This window comes from Carassius auratus, chromosome 49 (assembly GCF_003368295.1).
Source record: "Carassius auratus strain Wakin chromosome 49, ASM336829v1, whole genome shotgun sequence".
In the NCBI taxonomy this organism is placed as follows: Eukaryota; Metazoa; Chordata; class Actinopteri; order Cypriniformes; family Cyprinidae; genus Carassius; species Carassius auratus.
This window is the reverse complement of record NC_039291.1, coordinates 6661545-6677684: the sequence shown is the minus strand read 5'-3', so window position 1 is coordinate 6677684 and position 16140 is coordinate 6661545. Positions and strand designations below refer to the sequence as shown.

The window sequence follows — 16140 nt, the reverse complement described above, 5'->3', positions numbered from 1 at the left end:
ATGATGTCTTAGAAAGCACCACTAATAATAAGGATGGAAGAATAATAGTGGATGAGCGCACAAAACAGAATTAGAATTTCACAAACCTCCACCCTTTAGGTCTCACACAAACAACAGCAACATATAAGTTTGACATAACTCAAAAATTAAGCCCCCCAAAAGTGAATTTATTAGATCTTCTTTTTGCACTAGCTGAAAAAACACCAATACCCCGGCATAAAACAAAGCTTTTATCTCAGGCAAGCTCTCATTTACAGTCAGATATGGGATAAATCCGCTTGCAGTGTGATTTCACTAAAAGAGACTTGGGATGCAAATCCAAAGGTGTCAAAACTAAATCTCAAGACAAAAATAGCTGCACTGAGACAAAACCAATGATTTATTGAAGGTTGTTTATACCTCGCTTTTCCTAAAATGAGTGTGTCTGGATATGAGTTTAAGAGAAGGTTGTGTTGGAAGTGTTGAAATAAAATGTATATATGTGATGTAATGATATATTCATAATTAAGGTATGTATTAATTAATGTCACAAGGCCTGAGGGTTGCAATTCTGAAAGCGGTATATAATAATGAAAGTGCACAGGCAGCACATTTTTTTATTTATTTTTTTATTATAGTTATGGTGTTCGGCAAAGACCAAAATATTTTGACCCTTGACCTTTCATATGCGGGTTTGTTGATCACTCTAAAGACTACCTAGGAAAGTGGGACAAAAGCCTTTTGTTGCATGAAAGAGAAATAAAAACAAAGACAGGAAGATGGCTTGAAAGGGGACCTGGGATGACCTGGGATTTGAGAAGTTTACCTGACACCAAAACAGGTTTTTGTAAACGGTTCTTTCTCTTACTACTTCCTTTTCTTTTCCTTCCTAATCTGTTAAAAAAATAAACATTCAAGATAAAGATTTTCAAAACCATGTCCAACATAAATAAGTTTAACAATAGCTTGTGCAACACTAGATTGAACACTAGGGTCAGTCTAGTTCACTAACCATCACAGATGCATAATGTGCGCCAAAAAGGCTGAAATCACTTCCACTGGCTCCAAGACAGTTATTTGCAAGTATGCTAGATGCACACGAATTTCCAATTTAACTGCCCTTAAATATGACGTAAAAACAAAACAGACACGGTTTGGATTTGACATGTTTACGTACACGTTCTAGACCAGAATCAAATTTGGAATCAAAATTTCGCTGTCGACGGCTTACATCACTTCCTAGAACATACTGTCGGTGCGAATGCAACCCTAGAAATCGTACTGGGAAATAATTTGCGCAAAATCCTCTCTTTAGTACTGTACATTTAGTTCTGGAACTACAGTGGCGCGAAAGGCCCTAATAAAAACCCATTTCTTGCTGCACTGAAAAACAACAGTTGTTTCCGATTTCCTCAGAAATCTATAGTACATTTAATTTAATTGTTTTATTTACAACAAATGATTGTTATTAGCATCGAAACACGCTGGCTATGACATCACTGAGCACAAACAAGACATGATTTCAGGGCATTTTAGTAACAGTTTCTAAAGTGGCTTGTAAGCAAGGGGCCGACCAGTTTATAATCAAGTCCATATATATTCCTGTAGGAAGTTGCCAGGTTTGGTCACTACTAAAGGTCTAATCTGTGCTAGATGCCCGCCAGAATCACATGACTGCTCTGGGTGGGCTACTAAGCAACAGGGGGTAAACTGGGGATGCCCTCCCACTTCCCAATCTCCCTCGGCCCTCTTTCCAGTCAAAGTAAATCCTATTAGCCTTGTTCATCGGGCCCATATAACAAAATGCTAAATAATTCTGGATTCAAACTGGCTTGTTTCTCTCTGATCATCTTTATTTTTTGATTATTCTCTTTAAGATTTAAATATCAGTCCATTTTTCTGGCTTCATGTGCGGATATTAAGAGGCACTTGGCATGTGATTGTAATGGGTCTCATTAAGTGTAATGTTTAACTGAAGTCTGAGTGTTTCAGCACTTTGAAGGAGATGCTAAAGGAACATTTGTTGTATGATATATTACAGGAGAATCCGCAAAGGAGGTTTCATAAGCGATTTGAACTCTCCTTCAGAGCATAAAATCGTCTTTAGATGGATTTTAAAATCTTAAATTAGGTGAGGGAGCAAGAAAATTAAACCGAGCCAATCCCGGGGATCAAGACTTAAGAAAACCTTCAGGGTGGATTTTGTCAAGTAGGCTTAGCTGAACAAACCCCAAGATTGGAATATCATAGCCAGGTCTTTAAAAATGAATGTTGAAAAAATGCCAAAAAACAAGAGACTGTTCCTTATGACTATATTTATAAATTCATTTGAATTAGACATTGGAAATGATCATTTGGCATCTGCCTTTGTATGGTGGCTCTCAAAAAGGTATTTGGGCACTTTTGGGCAGCCAGGTCACACTTTAAAAAAAAAAATGAATTGTTGCAACAAAATAATATGTAATGATACAAAATATCAACCAAACCAAATGGCAAGTAGTATTTAGAGCTTATCAGAACCAACTTCACAGTCATTCTTTTCCAATAACCAACTGGTGTCCCACTGATTTTTAGCCGTACAGGTTAACTCACAATAAAGACTAACAGCAACGGACATGTTTGTTGGGTTTTGTTGTGAACTGGCTTCATGAAATCAGATCCCCTCAAGTTTACATTGTGTCACATTTGGAACATCTGACAACTGGAAAGTGTAAATTTTAGCCTTAACCCAACACTTTATTCTAAGGTGATGTTGTTACAGTGTAATTAAACAAATAAGCACTGAGTAATATTAATGAATTACATGTACATTTTAAGTCCAAATACTTTTCGAAGCTACTTCAAGCATCATTGTACAGTATAGGGTACATTTCATACTGAACAGAACCTGCTCATTATAACATTATTAAATCCTTTTTTGAAGTGACTGTTCAGTCTGGAATAAGCAGTGCCAAATAAAGCTGAGGACTTCTGATCAGAGGCAAGCCAAGCAACTCACTCTGACAGCCTGAAGCCATCAATTGATAAAACCCTTGCTGTAAAGCCAAACAGAAGCTATATGACTTTGAAAATGGCCAGTACAGAACATTATGTTGAGTTACTTTCCTAGTACATTTGGAAGTGTGTGTCCTAAGGTGCAACCTATCAGGAAACGGCGTCTAAAGCGGAGTGGCGGCAGTCCAGGAATTCCAGGAATTCCCCCTACACACCCTTCACACTCCATCAGTCCTCTCCTCCTTCCGCTCCCCCTTTCCCTCTTAACTTCCTCATCCATCCCTAGCTCACTCTCTAATCGCCGTAATGGCTGTATCCAGGGCTGTCCTGTCCCCCGCTGCCTGTTGTCGCTTTCAGCATTGCCCTGTGTGTAATTTAAGACACCTGCGATGTCAGTACATTGCGAAATCCAAGCATGCAGGTGCTACTTTGTGCATGCTAAACAGTGTGTTCAATATTTCTGAGTATCAAACTCACCTGAGAGCTGCAAAGCAGTTCAAGAGAGTATCACAAATTAGGTTAAAGGAATAGAAGTTCTGACATAATTGATTCCTCCTCATGTTTTTACAAATTTTGATTTTCTTTCATACTTAAGCACTTGTAAAGCACCTGATTACAATTTTATTATGGTGTTATTCTGTTTTACATTTAAAGGTCAAATATTTTAAAAGTACTAAATTGCAACTTCACCGTTATGTAGGGCTGGGTGATATATTGAATATTAGTGATAAAATCTGAATAATTTTGACGACGATGTAAAATTTTAATATATTGGGAATATCGAATATTTCAAATTGGAGCATACTTTCCCAAAAGAACGCGCCGAATGTCCAAAAAAGGAACCTGTAACTGCTGACTGCTCTACGCCCCTCTACTACGAGAGCTTTAATGATAGCGGTTGCCAGATAACAAGAGTTTAAATCTCCGAATCAGAGCTCCACTGTTACAAGGATACATTTTCTGCCCGGAGTTTGCTTATTTTAAGCAATATGGCAACCATGCGCACATGCTCACTCCTCATTGCGGCAGAGCCGCCGCCGATAATCTGAAAACACTAACAAGATGAAAAAAAAAATATATATGACATATTTTTAAGTAGAAATTACATAAAAGTTTATTTTAGTTTACCATAAATTCTTGTCAATCCATTCTGCAAGACAACTGAACAGCACTTCAAAGACAATAAAATTAATTATGAAATTACATATAAAGATGTACTTACCGCCTACATAAGTGGGTCAAAATACACTCTAATATTTTAGTTAATTGTATTTAATATAAATTTTACATTTTCATTTAATTGCATAATTTCATTTAATTAACATGTAATGAAGTGCCTAAAGACATTACAGTCAGTTTGGACTTAATATTTTCATTAATAGTTTATTTGTGTAATAGGTAGTCTTATTATATTATTATAAAGTATGCTATTTTGTTGTTTTCCAGAAGAAAATTTTAACTAATTTTATATTTTATATTAACAGAACTACCCCTTTTAAAACTAAACTGAATGTTCCTCGAAATTGAGAGCTTTACTGTCTCCTTCTGTTTTCTCTTCCTGTTAATGTTCAGCTTGACTAACGGAAACCGAACTTCTCTTCTATGGGAAAAGTTCAGGCTGATAGAATCATCCCCGTCTTACAGGAAATGGGAGGAAATGTCCCATATCGGACAGTGACGGACATCACAACTACCGGTTTATAAACTCACTTACTGAAGCTCAGAAATATCCACCCCTGTGATGTTCTGGCTTCGAAGAAACACATTTCGGAAGCCACTAATGTATAGTGACATTCGTAGGAGTGCATGTCACACTACAGGAAAAGAACACTGCTTGTTTTTCTTCCATTGTGCCTTTGTCTCTGGTTTTTCCTGTCTATTGGGATCTATGAGCATGGAAGTGCTCGGTCCATTCACAACAATTACTGTACTTGAGATCTAGAGTATTTAGATGTGAGACACACAGCATACCACACTGCGCCACTCTCCTATGGGTCATATGGGATTGTAATTGAGACTGGGAATGGTTAAAAGAGGAAGAGAGAAAAGAAAATGGAAACATTGTCCTTTGACCTCGAATGTTTACCAGATGTTGATTGTTTTTAATTGGTATGACATGTTTTCCTTTTTGATGTCACTCTATAAGTTTGCAGGAGAAAAGGTTGCAATGATGATAAGTATTCCATTGACACATGAGTGATGTTTGGTGTGGGCAGAGGTGACACCACAGGACAGTTGATACGCTGTTGTCCTGGTCTGGTTACCGTCACTCTGAAATGACCCCGATTCAAGAGGACAATGGAGGATCATCCATAATCACCCCCCAAAAACAAGAGATTAAAACGGCTTCTTTGGAAAACAAATGAAAAAAAAATACCCTTGTCTGCAACCAATGAGATCCCATGTTAACTGACCATGTCTTTTTTCCCAGACACTTGGGTCATTTTTAAAGAATGCCATGTCTGGAGAAAAACTAACACAGATAAGGATGCAAGTTAACCAATGGATGGTAAAAGGTGGCACCCTTTGCTCTCAATGAATCAAAGGTCCTCCTCCACTTTTCACAAGACACTCAATGCTTAGCAGCCCCATCCCAGGTGACCCTCTCTGAACTATTTGTCTGTTACATATGTCAGTGTCTCACCACTTGACCCCAGACCCTGCTCCCTCTCTCTCCCTCCCCATTGGACAAACCAGTGGGGAATTGTCCTGTAGAACAAAGCCTATAGTTGGGGGTGCTCTATTAAGGACTTTGACTAACATTCCATTCACAATGCTCTCTGGCGACCAACCTTTATTGACCCCGCACTTCTAAACATTTACTGTTTTGCGGGTCCGCCAACAGACACAAAAAAAGGAACATTAAGTTCTCACAAATGGAGCAAAAATCCCTTTCTAAAGGCCTCGAGCTTTAAGAGAGTGGTCTCATTATTTAGATCTGAATATCAATGAATGAGACCCAAGGTAAAGGAAACATTTACTCTGTTGTGCAGTCTATCTACAGGCGTTCCTGTAGAACATGGTCACTGCCGAGGTCATAGGTTTTGATTTGAAGGGAAAACACATACAGTAGGCCTATCAATAAGATGTATACACTAGCTTGAATCCAAATAATTTAGGATTCAATTACATGGCTATAATGATCAAATTAACTTTAGTTAATATAAGTTATGTTCCTAAACCAGGTACCTGAGATTCCAGAACGGGCTTTTTGCATGCCACCAAACTGAAAAGAAGAAAGAAGAGGATTCTGAAATGAGGATGTCTGATGCTCTGTGAGATTTGGAATGGAAACTGAGCAATATAGTTTTTTTTTTGTTTTGTTTTTTAATGATCAAAATGGATGATAAGCAATGCAAAAATCAATCACTTCTTTCTGACATATTTAAATATTCGCTGACATATTACTTTATTCTGATATAGCATTAGACTACAACAATAAAACCTAAAATTACGCATTACGATTAAAGATAACCACAAACAAAAACAACAATAGGCTAATATTAATAATGATGCCTTTTTTATGTCTGTTTTCATGAATTTCTCATTTGAGAATGAATAGTTGCTTGGGAAAGCTTGAGTAATTTATGCAAACAATTAACAGCCAGTTAAGTTAACAACAGAAATGTGAAACCATTTACCAGTTTAACTCTAGTCTAGTAGAGGCTAACGTACTGTGCAAAAATGTAAACGGGTTGATCCATTTGATATCTCAATGTGTTAAACTAAATAAAAATAGCCTATACAAAACCATGTTTTCCTCCAAATCACAGTCTATGTTCCGGAGGAAGGCTGAGAAAAGCTCTGATGTATCTTACCTTATAATAATATGATGGGAAACGATCAAAGACGCCTGTAGCATAACATGGTGTTTGGATCTGTGTTATATCCTTAGATTTCTGACATTGAAACACACAGTCAATGATCTTTCACGCCTGGGAATACCGTTAAGCGTCCCCAACTCTCCTTCAGCGACACCTCACGATAAATAAACGCTGATACCCGAGTGTCTGTGTTTGACTGGAGAGAGAGAGAGAGAGAGGGGGAGAGAGAGAGAGAGAGAGAGAGAGGGGGAGAGAGAGAGAGAGAGAGAGAGAGAGAGAGAGAGAGAGAGAGAGAGAGAGAGAGAGAGAGAGAGAGAGAGAATTTTGAAGGATGAGCCATTCGGTTTAAGTTTATGAGCGCGCCCTTACTCAGTGACAACGGTTGGGGGAACAATATTCTTGTACGGTTTATGTTTAGAAAATAGGGTAATTAAGTTTTTTTATTATTTTATTTCCGCAGTCACAAAAAAAATAAATAAAATAAAATAAAATAAATAGGCTACTCTTGACGGTGTTGCCTTTCCAGCACAGCGCCACCAGTGTGATCCGATTCCTAAACGAATGACTCTTTTGAGTTGGTTAATAAAAATAAAAAAACGAGACAACCCAGACAGCACATGTACGTCTGGCCGACGTCGGCCCAATATCGAAACGTCGGCCTCTATACCTAAAACATCTATAAAACATTGGCCTGGCGGAGGCCGATATCATTTGGTCAGTGCTCTGTTCTCCAGCTCATCAGTCGTCGGCCCTGAGTTGGTTCACGACCGCGGGCCGATGCCGCGCTTATCTGTGTGCGCGTGCCCAGTATTCGTCTCTTTTAGCCACCCAGAGAGAGAGAGAAGAGGATAATCCCAGCGACATCTGTGGCTCTGAGGTAACGTTACGATTTCACTTCAGCTCAATTAGACAAAAAATACTACTTTGTTAATTCTGTGTCACTGAAAAGGTACTGCGTTTATACAGTCTATGGGCAGCTAAAGAGTCTGGCTCATTTTCAAATAATGTTACCGTTAACTTTTTGAGCCAAAGGTCACGGTAGCGATTTTTTAACATTAATGTTAACGCCTTAATGCGTTTTCAGAAGTTTCTCGGAGGGAAAATGTAAAAGCGGATTATTAAAGAGAAGTCCTGACTGCTTTTTCACCGTATTTTTCACTCTTTTACAGGCTTCCAGAAATAATCCGGTGAAATAATATGGTGAGCTATTGTTGCTGTTGCTTCTGAACTACAAAATGATTTTTAAATGTATTATTGAATGAGACTGTACATTATAAATGTAATGCTTTAACTCTAGATGTTTGTTTGTGTGCAGGGGCGTCGCACCCGTGGGGGATGTGGGGGTTTTAACACCCACACTTTTCCCGGTGAGAGGGTTCGACACCCGCACATTTTCTGCAGTTTTTCCGCAGTTTTGCACAAACGCCTTACTACTGTCGTTCCTCCGTTTCTCTGACCGCTCTGTGTCTGCGCTCGCCGCGGCTGCCTCCTCCCCCCTCCCTCTTAGACTTGACACTGGCTTTGAGTGTGATCGGCTGATGATTGGCTGTTCTGCCTTAAGTCCCGCCTCTCTTGGGGTGTTATCCGGTCAGCTCGTGCTGAGGAGGCGGGAACTTATGGTTATTTACATCTTCCTTTTCCAGGTACTTTGAATGAGTGTTTATGCTTTAGAGGTTTTTAAATAAGCTTGATATGTGTTTGGGAAGATGTTCTGTTAATCGTTTTGTTGACATGTCGAGTGTTTTTCGGTATTATATTTCGTTTTTTAGACTAATGCTAATTGCTATTATTGGGATATTGTTTGCATACCTGTTGAAGAACTATGAAATTAAAGTGTATATTATTTTAATGTCTAAAAACAGTAAATTGTTACATTATTTATACCACCAGAGAAAAAGCTTTGTGTGGGCGTTTTTTTCTCTCATTTTCTGATTTTGCGTTTTTTTCTCCCCTTTTCTGATTTTGCGTTTTTTTTCTCCCCTTTTCTGATTTTTTTTTTTTCTTTTCTTTTTTTTAAATGTAGGATTGTTTTTTTCCCAGCCAAACGCTGCAAGCCGGAAATCCCGCACAGTGCCGGAGAACTCTAAGCCCTGCATTTTGTACCCCTCTGTGTTCATCATTTTTATTGTTTATAAACAAACCACATCCATCCCCCACACTTATGAAAAGCTTGCTACGCCCCTGTTTGTGTGAATGCTGTGTGTGCGGTGAGTCCTGCGCGAGCGGGGAGCAGAGTTGCCATGGAAACGGGGCGTCAACACAAAAACCGTTACTTGCAAACAGTAATCTCCGTCTCTCGCTGCAGTTTACACTGTTTTAGGTAAGTTTAGTCGCTAAAATCACACAAATATTACATACAAATGTTCCTGACACGTTTCTTGCTTGTTATTGACATGTTTCAATTACATTTATTTTATAGAAACGGTTTATTTTCTTCGGAAAAGTCCGTTAGCATTTTAGCAGTTTTCAGGTAGGCTAACTCTATAGATTGAGCTCTTGTTGATAAAACTCTGGGCTTTTAATCAAATCTTCGTGTGTGTATGAGATATTTTGATGGCTCTGTGAATGTTTTGCTGGTGATTTGTCAGTATGTTATTGGAAAAGGCTGATTTACTGAATCGATGACGTCACTTACAGTGAGAGTGTAATCGGCTGAAATCAAGTTCACATTAGTTTTGATATTTCATGATAAACAGATATTAATACAAATTGTTCTGTGATTACAGGAGGACAGAAAGAAACTCTACAGAACAGAAGTGAAGCTCCAAGATTTCAACATTTATGAAGGGAGATACTGACTTAGAAATACAGGTGAACTGAAGAAGCTCATGAAATACATGAATATGCCTTTTTCAGAATACATTTCACCAATTTTAAGAAGTCCCTGACTTCATAACGTAAGTCACACTCAACCTAAAACTAAAAATATAGATTGTGTTATTTTAAGATTATATTTTTAGTAGTAGAATATGTATATTACATATTATTATAATTGTTATATATTATTCTGTCTTTTATCTCCATTTCACCTCTACTCTAGCTTGTTTCCTTCTAATGAACCTGGAAGTGCAGAGTAAATATTGTTGACTCTGTGTCAGATTGCTTGTTTTGTTCCTGGACTCTTCAGTGATGACGATCAGAGTCTGAGTGAACCTGCTGTCAGACAGTGAGTACCGTGGGGTTTCAGTCAGGGCCTTCAGTAAACAACTGTTAGATACCTGTACACATCTTACACATCTCTGTTACAGCTAACGCAGCCATATGTGTAAAGGTGCGGTCACACTAGCCTTTGAACGTGCAAAATTATTTTGGACGCCACTGCGAATATGGGCGGGAGCAAGATATAACGGTTTCCCCTTATCACAACATGGGTTAATCTGTGCTTTTACTGTGTCTTTGGCGATGGTGTCGAAAGCGTCTTATTATATTGCACTCTGTCTCTCTCTCTCTCTATAAATATACACACTAAACAATAAAACAATATAGAACGTGTCCTCATTCAAATGTGCCATCTGTTCCTGTTTCCATTGACACTGCGAACCATGCAGCTTCTTTTTAAATTATCTTTTAAATATGTATTATATAAAATAGGATGCTGCACTACGGCTAAAATTAGCACTTCATTTTTTAATTTCTGTACAGAGAGCTCACGCAGTGACGTATCGATCATCTACTGGTCCCACGACTTCACGTGATGCGAATTCGCAGGTCAAAGTTCACCAAACTTGAACTTTCGAACGCAGCGAAATGCGAAAATTTTCGCATGAGCCTGGGTTTCCGGTCTGACGCATTCGCATGCGTATGAATGGAAGTCAGTGGAACGAAAAGTGCAGTGTGACCACCCCTTAATGCACATATTATGCCCCACACAGGCTCTCAACAACAATGACGGGGCTGATCAACAACTTCAGCAGTAGGCTAGATTAGTGTGGGTTAAAGGGATAGTTCACCCCAAAATGAAAATTTGCTGTTAATTTACTTTCCCTCAGGTCTTCCAAGGTGGGGGTGACTTTTTGGTAACAATTTATAATAAAGTTCAGTTGTAATTAATGATGAACTAATCATTTACAAAACATTCATAAGCGCCTAATAAGTGATATACTAATAATTTGTGTACTTTTTGTAAATTCATTTTAAAAGTCATTTACAAGTAATTAGATTATGATTAACTAATTATTTACAAAACATGACTGTGTTCATAGAAATAAATGATGTTAATATTTTTATCTATGTTCTGTAGATTAAGTTATAAATAATTTACAAGTGACATGAATATACATTCACTAATGATTAAGTAATATGCTATGATTTACACATCTTTCATAAGCAATCTTAAAAAAAATAACATCATGAAAAAAATCTAACAGATCCTTAATGGTTAATAGTTAGTAGTTAATATATTATGAATCACTTATAAATCATTGAAATGTCAACATTGTACTATTATCTCACTGAACATTATAAATCATTTACAAAGCTTTCTGCACCCCCCAATCTAAGGTGTAAACTACTCATCAGTTGTAAATGTTTTACAAACTTTGTGGTTTCCAGTTGTGTGTGCGTGTATATATATATATACATACATACACACATATATATATATATATATATATATATATATATACACACACACACACACACACACCAACACACACAAAATCAACCAACCTGTAACCGGAAAGTTTACATTTACAACTGATGAGTAGTTTACACTTTAGATTGTGGGTGCAGAAAGCTTTGTAAGTTATTTATAACTTAATCTACAGAACATAGATAAAAATATTAACATCACTTATTAATCATCTATGAACACATAGTCATGTTTTGTAAATGATTAGTTTACCATTAGCTAATTACTTTTATTACATGGCTCTGTGGGTACTTGATTCTGATTGGTCAGTTGCGACATTCCGATGCATGTTATCCCTGGATAAAAACCTGTAAAATGTACTAACACAGGCTCATCCGGGTAACAGTAGTTGGTGCTGTACTCTTGCTTTAACTATTTTTTTTTATTGGTGGAAGCTGTGCATTTGTTTAGCTAATAAATTATAAAAACTGTGTACAACAGTTGTGTACAATTGTTTAATTTTGTCTTCCTGGTTAGGGTTGGCCTGACTGACGATGCCATCGTCCATCGCCGATGGCTGATAGACATTACGATGCTGCGCCGGAAACAGCGTCATCAGCTGCAGTATCTCGCCCGTGCATCTGTTGTCATGCGACAGAGAAGTCACGTTCTATAGACAGTTTCTATAGACAGTTGTGAGGGTGCTGACAGCTGGTTGCCCAGGCTATGGATTAAAGGTAATACTGTTGTAAGTAGTGTTCATTTTCTCCTAAATACCGATCATTTCGCTTCATTAGACCTCAATGTATCACCAGTAGCCACCGGTATTGATTTGGTCTTGTATTATCAACTACATTATTATCAACTAGAGATCAACCGATAGTGGATTTTTCCAATACTGATAGCTAGTTTGGACCACACTGGCCGATACCGATTTATAGAGGGCGTGCTGTCATTGAATGTCAAAATTTGATTGGCTGATGATTCTGTCACTAATGCTTGTAACAAATCAGATGTGACTTCTTTCATCAAAAGGGTAGCACAATCTGTAGTGCTGGCCATAGACTTTTTGTAATGTAGGATATTCCAGGTCAACCTCAACTAAACTAATCACAAGCAATGTGTGAACATTACACAAATGTAAATGATAACTAAATAGTCTGTAAAAGCATTTTTCACACAATTTTGTTTTTTATAGGGCCAGCAGAGCCCTGCTCACCCTGACGGCCCGCCGCTGCTGTCAGACAACATCTCCAAGATGCTATAAACTGCAGGACTAGTAAGTACAAACTTGAACATACACAACTGTATCATAAGTTTGGGAAGGTATGGTTTTTTGTGTTTTTGAAAGTCTTTTATGGCAACCACAGTTTAATATATGAAATGAATACAGTTCACTACAATTTAAAATAATAGTTTTCTATTTGAATATATTTAGAGAAGTCATTTATTCCTGTGATGGTAAAGCTGTATTTTCAGCATCATTACTCCTGTCTTCAGTGTCACATGATCTTCAGAAATCATTCTTATATTCTGATTTGCTTCTGAAGAAACATTTCTGACTATTATCAGTGTTGAAAACCGCTGTGTTCCTTCACTTTTTCAGGATTCTTTGATGAATAAAGTTTTAAAACAGTACAGTGTTTGAAACAGAAATGTCTGTTTTAACTTTTGATAATTGATAAGACAGTGATAATAATTGAAAATGTTTATTGAGCAGCAAATCAGAATGATTTCTGAAGGATCATGTGACACTGTAGACTGGAGTAATAAAAATTAGCTTAGATCACAGAAATAAATTACATTTCACAATATATATTCACGTAGAAACTGTTGTGTTAAATTGTAATATTTCACAATATTACAGTTGTTTTACTTGCTATTTTTGTTTATTGATTGGTGAATTGGAAGTGGATGTGTGTTTATTAAACCTACTTGTGATTAAATCATATATATATAGCAAAATAAGCTCAAATTGAGGCAGCAGCATCTATGGTGCATGGCCTGTAGTGAGGTCACTAAATTCTAATACCAAGAATTTATCAAAGTCCACTAAAGGAAGCAAAACCTATTGGTATTTTACTTTGAAAATAGCCTTCCTAATAATATTTGGGGCTCGGACACACTTTTTTTTGTTGTTGTTTAAATTAAATTAAAATACATAGTTTAGTATTCACACAACACATCTAATAACCATGCACTCCAGTTATATGTGATTAAATAAATAATATTTTGTATATGAAATAATATGAACAGCAGCAGCTATGCTAAACTTTCTCCTTTTTATTTCCTGTCTCTATCTCAGGATGTCAATCCCAAGGTTTCTAGAGATTACACCAGCTCCAAACTGAATCCAAACTCACTTGTGAAGACTTCAGATGACACCAACGCTCACAAAGACTACAACTGTACATGAACACACAAAACATTGGACACACAAAACAATTATTATCCTTATTTTGCCTATAAGGGTAAATTTGATGATTTTCAAACTGCTTTATTGTAACGTCTCTTATATCTGTAAATGAACAATATTTACTCTCTGAGTTATGTGGACCTACATGTCCCCTTTTATTTGTAAGCATCACTTTAAAAATGTTGAAAGATAATGTTAATGTTAACTGAATACAAAACTAGAGACTTGTTTAGTAAAATTTTATCAGAAAATATTTTTGAACTTTTATCATGCAATTTAAAACATTTTAATTGCTCAATTAGGAAACACTTTAGAATAAGGTTCCATTAGTTAATGTTAGTTAATGTATTAACATGAACAAACAATGAATAATACATTTATTACTGTATTTATTCATCTTCGTTAATGTTAGTTAATGAAAATACAGTTATTCATTGTTAGTTCATGGTAATTCACAGTGCATTAACTAATGTTAACAAGCACAACTTTTGATTTAAATAATGCATTAGTAAATGTTGAAATTAACATGAACTAAGACTTATAAATGCTTTAGAAGGATTGTTCTTGCTTAGTTCATGTTAACGAAAGTAGTTAACTAACATTAACTAATGGAACCTTATTCTAAAGTGTTACCCTTAATTATTGTTTACCTGGTTTTATTTTGTGTTTATGTAACTTTTTAAAAAGTTCTTGGCATAAAGTTTGCATGCGATGCTGACAGCACTGAACACATGACTTTTTATTATGAACTAGATGGTCTTCCCAGTGAGTCTCCGTCATCTCTGGCTTTTTAAACTGTAACCTTGAAACTTGCATTTCCTGTAAACCTACTTTGAAATAAGTATTGTCAAAAGGTGCTATACTCATACAACATTTAACCATGCAAGTACTGTAGTAATGGTTATTTTTGTTTTTACTATGGGTTTACTGCAAAAGCTGTAGTAAAATCATGGTTAATGTTCAAAAGACTACAAATAATCCCGAATTATCCACTTTTGATCAAAGCATCTGGTGAATGTTATTGTATTTGTACATGTAATATGAAATAAATGAAAATATTAATAAAGTTGCGTCTGTTCTTGAGAGTGGTGTGTATTGTTTTATTATAAACCAGCGGCGGTAGCCGCGGGTGGTCCGTAACGATGAGCTAAACGCCGGTGAACCGCGTCCACGCAGAGCGGCCGGGATGTATCGTCTCAGCATCGGCCGGAGAGCATTTCCGATCAGAGGCCGACGTCGCCGAGACATCTTGCCTATTAGCAAACGCTCCCTGAGCGATATCGTCCCGATGGAATTTTGTAGGTCGGCTCGACATCGGCACAACGTATGTGTGCTGTCTGGGAAGTGTAGTACGATTCCCAAATGAATGAATCTTATGAATCGGGATTTTAAGTGTAGGCTAGGCTATTTAATTAAATAAATAAATGAATAATCAGAGTAGTGGAATTCTCATAAATCGCAGCGAATGATTCCTATGATCAGGATATTTGACAGAATTAATGACATTTCCTCCTGTTATAATGTAGGCCTGCGGTCTTTAAGCAATTTGTCTGACTTGTTCATGTGACAATGTGTAGTTAGTTGTAGGCAACATATTTTGAGTTTCGTCTTCATATAAATTAACAAATTAATGAATTATGCTGCCACATGTTGTATAGTATTTTGAGTAATATACTGGTATGGCCTGTTTTCAAAGAATTGCATTAAAATGTTTATTTATTTATTTATTTTATTAGTGATGCCTTTTATGTTGAAATCTGAAATTATCTCATCACCTGAGCTGCTGGGGGCAGTAAATAGCCTAAAATACGAACTCCTTATAATGAATCTCCTTATAACTAACTACTAAAGAATTTTACATTGAACTGTTACATTGAACCACAATCGAGTCGCTAGGATTCACATCTCTATGACTCGGTAGATCGCATCAAGAAGACACTGAACAGTCCGACACAAGCATCTCTCCAAGGAGTGTAATGCAAATTAAGGAAAGCCCAAAAGTCATTCAAAAATCACAAGATATTCGTCAAAGCTCAAAAAACGAGTACGGTAGCTACCAAATTAACGATGTCACCCTGCGCAAAGACAACACAAGCAGCGATAGCAGTAGATAACGCGTTCAGATGTACCTATACAGGGTCTAGTCCGAGACCTCTTCCTTCCATCTCATCACAGCCGCCGCGTCACCGGTCCGAGTGAGAGGCATCCCGCGCGGTAGACGGACACATCACGAGCGGAGCGGTCAGCTCAACCCTCCCCGCCTCCATCCAGCAGATCTCTCCACCTCCCCAAACACATAGATAGCCTGTTTAGATCACAGACTGCTCATCTGAAGACAACAGGCAGCAGGTGGAGGT

At 37.2% G+C, this 16140-nt stretch overlaps 1 protein-coding gene and 2 long non-coding RNA genes across 5 annotated transcripts in view; 2 read left to right on the top strand and 1 right to left on the bottom strand.

The window, feature by feature from the left end:
- LOC113066109 (transmembrane protein 108-like) overlaps nucleotides 1–6181 on the bottom strand; it is a 52738-nt gene extending 46557 nt beyond the window's left edge. Inside the window, exons 1-2 of the mRNA XM_026237757.1 lie at nucleotides 6163–6181; nucleotides 806–873 (exon numbers count right to left, since the gene is read on the bottom strand). The gene's annotated coding sequence lies outside the window, so the exon portion shown is untranslated. The remainder of the gene's footprint in view (nucleotides 1–805; nucleotides 874–6162) is intronic.
- Nucleotides 6182–7471: 1290 nt separating this feature from the next.
- On the top strand, nucleotides 7472–9066 carry LOC113066111 (uncharacterized). Of its 2 annotated transcripts, XR_003279124.1 has the most exons (4): nucleotides 7472–7674; nucleotides 7967–7997; nucleotides 8113–8164; nucleotides 8305–8386. It is a non-coding gene; the product is annotated as an uncharacterized LOC113066111 (long non-coding RNA). The 2 variants fall into 2 exon arrangements; XR_003279123.1 differs by lacking the exons at nucleotides 8113–8164; nucleotides 8305–8386 and adding an exon at nucleotides 9010–9066 and having other exon boundaries at nucleotides 7479–7674.
- An 837-nt stretch (nucleotides 9067–9903) lies between these two features.
- LOC113066110 (uncharacterized) lies at nucleotides 9904–13859 on the top strand. Of its 2 annotated transcripts, none has more exons than XR_003279122.1 (4): nucleotides 9904–9963; nucleotides 11905–12104; nucleotides 12566–12646; nucleotides 13673–13859. It is a non-coding gene; the product is annotated as an uncharacterized LOC113066110 (long non-coding RNA). The 2 variants fall into 2 exon arrangements; XR_003279121.1 differs by having other exon boundaries at nucleotides 11905–12115.
- Nucleotides 13860–16140: the final 2281 nt, after the last annotated feature.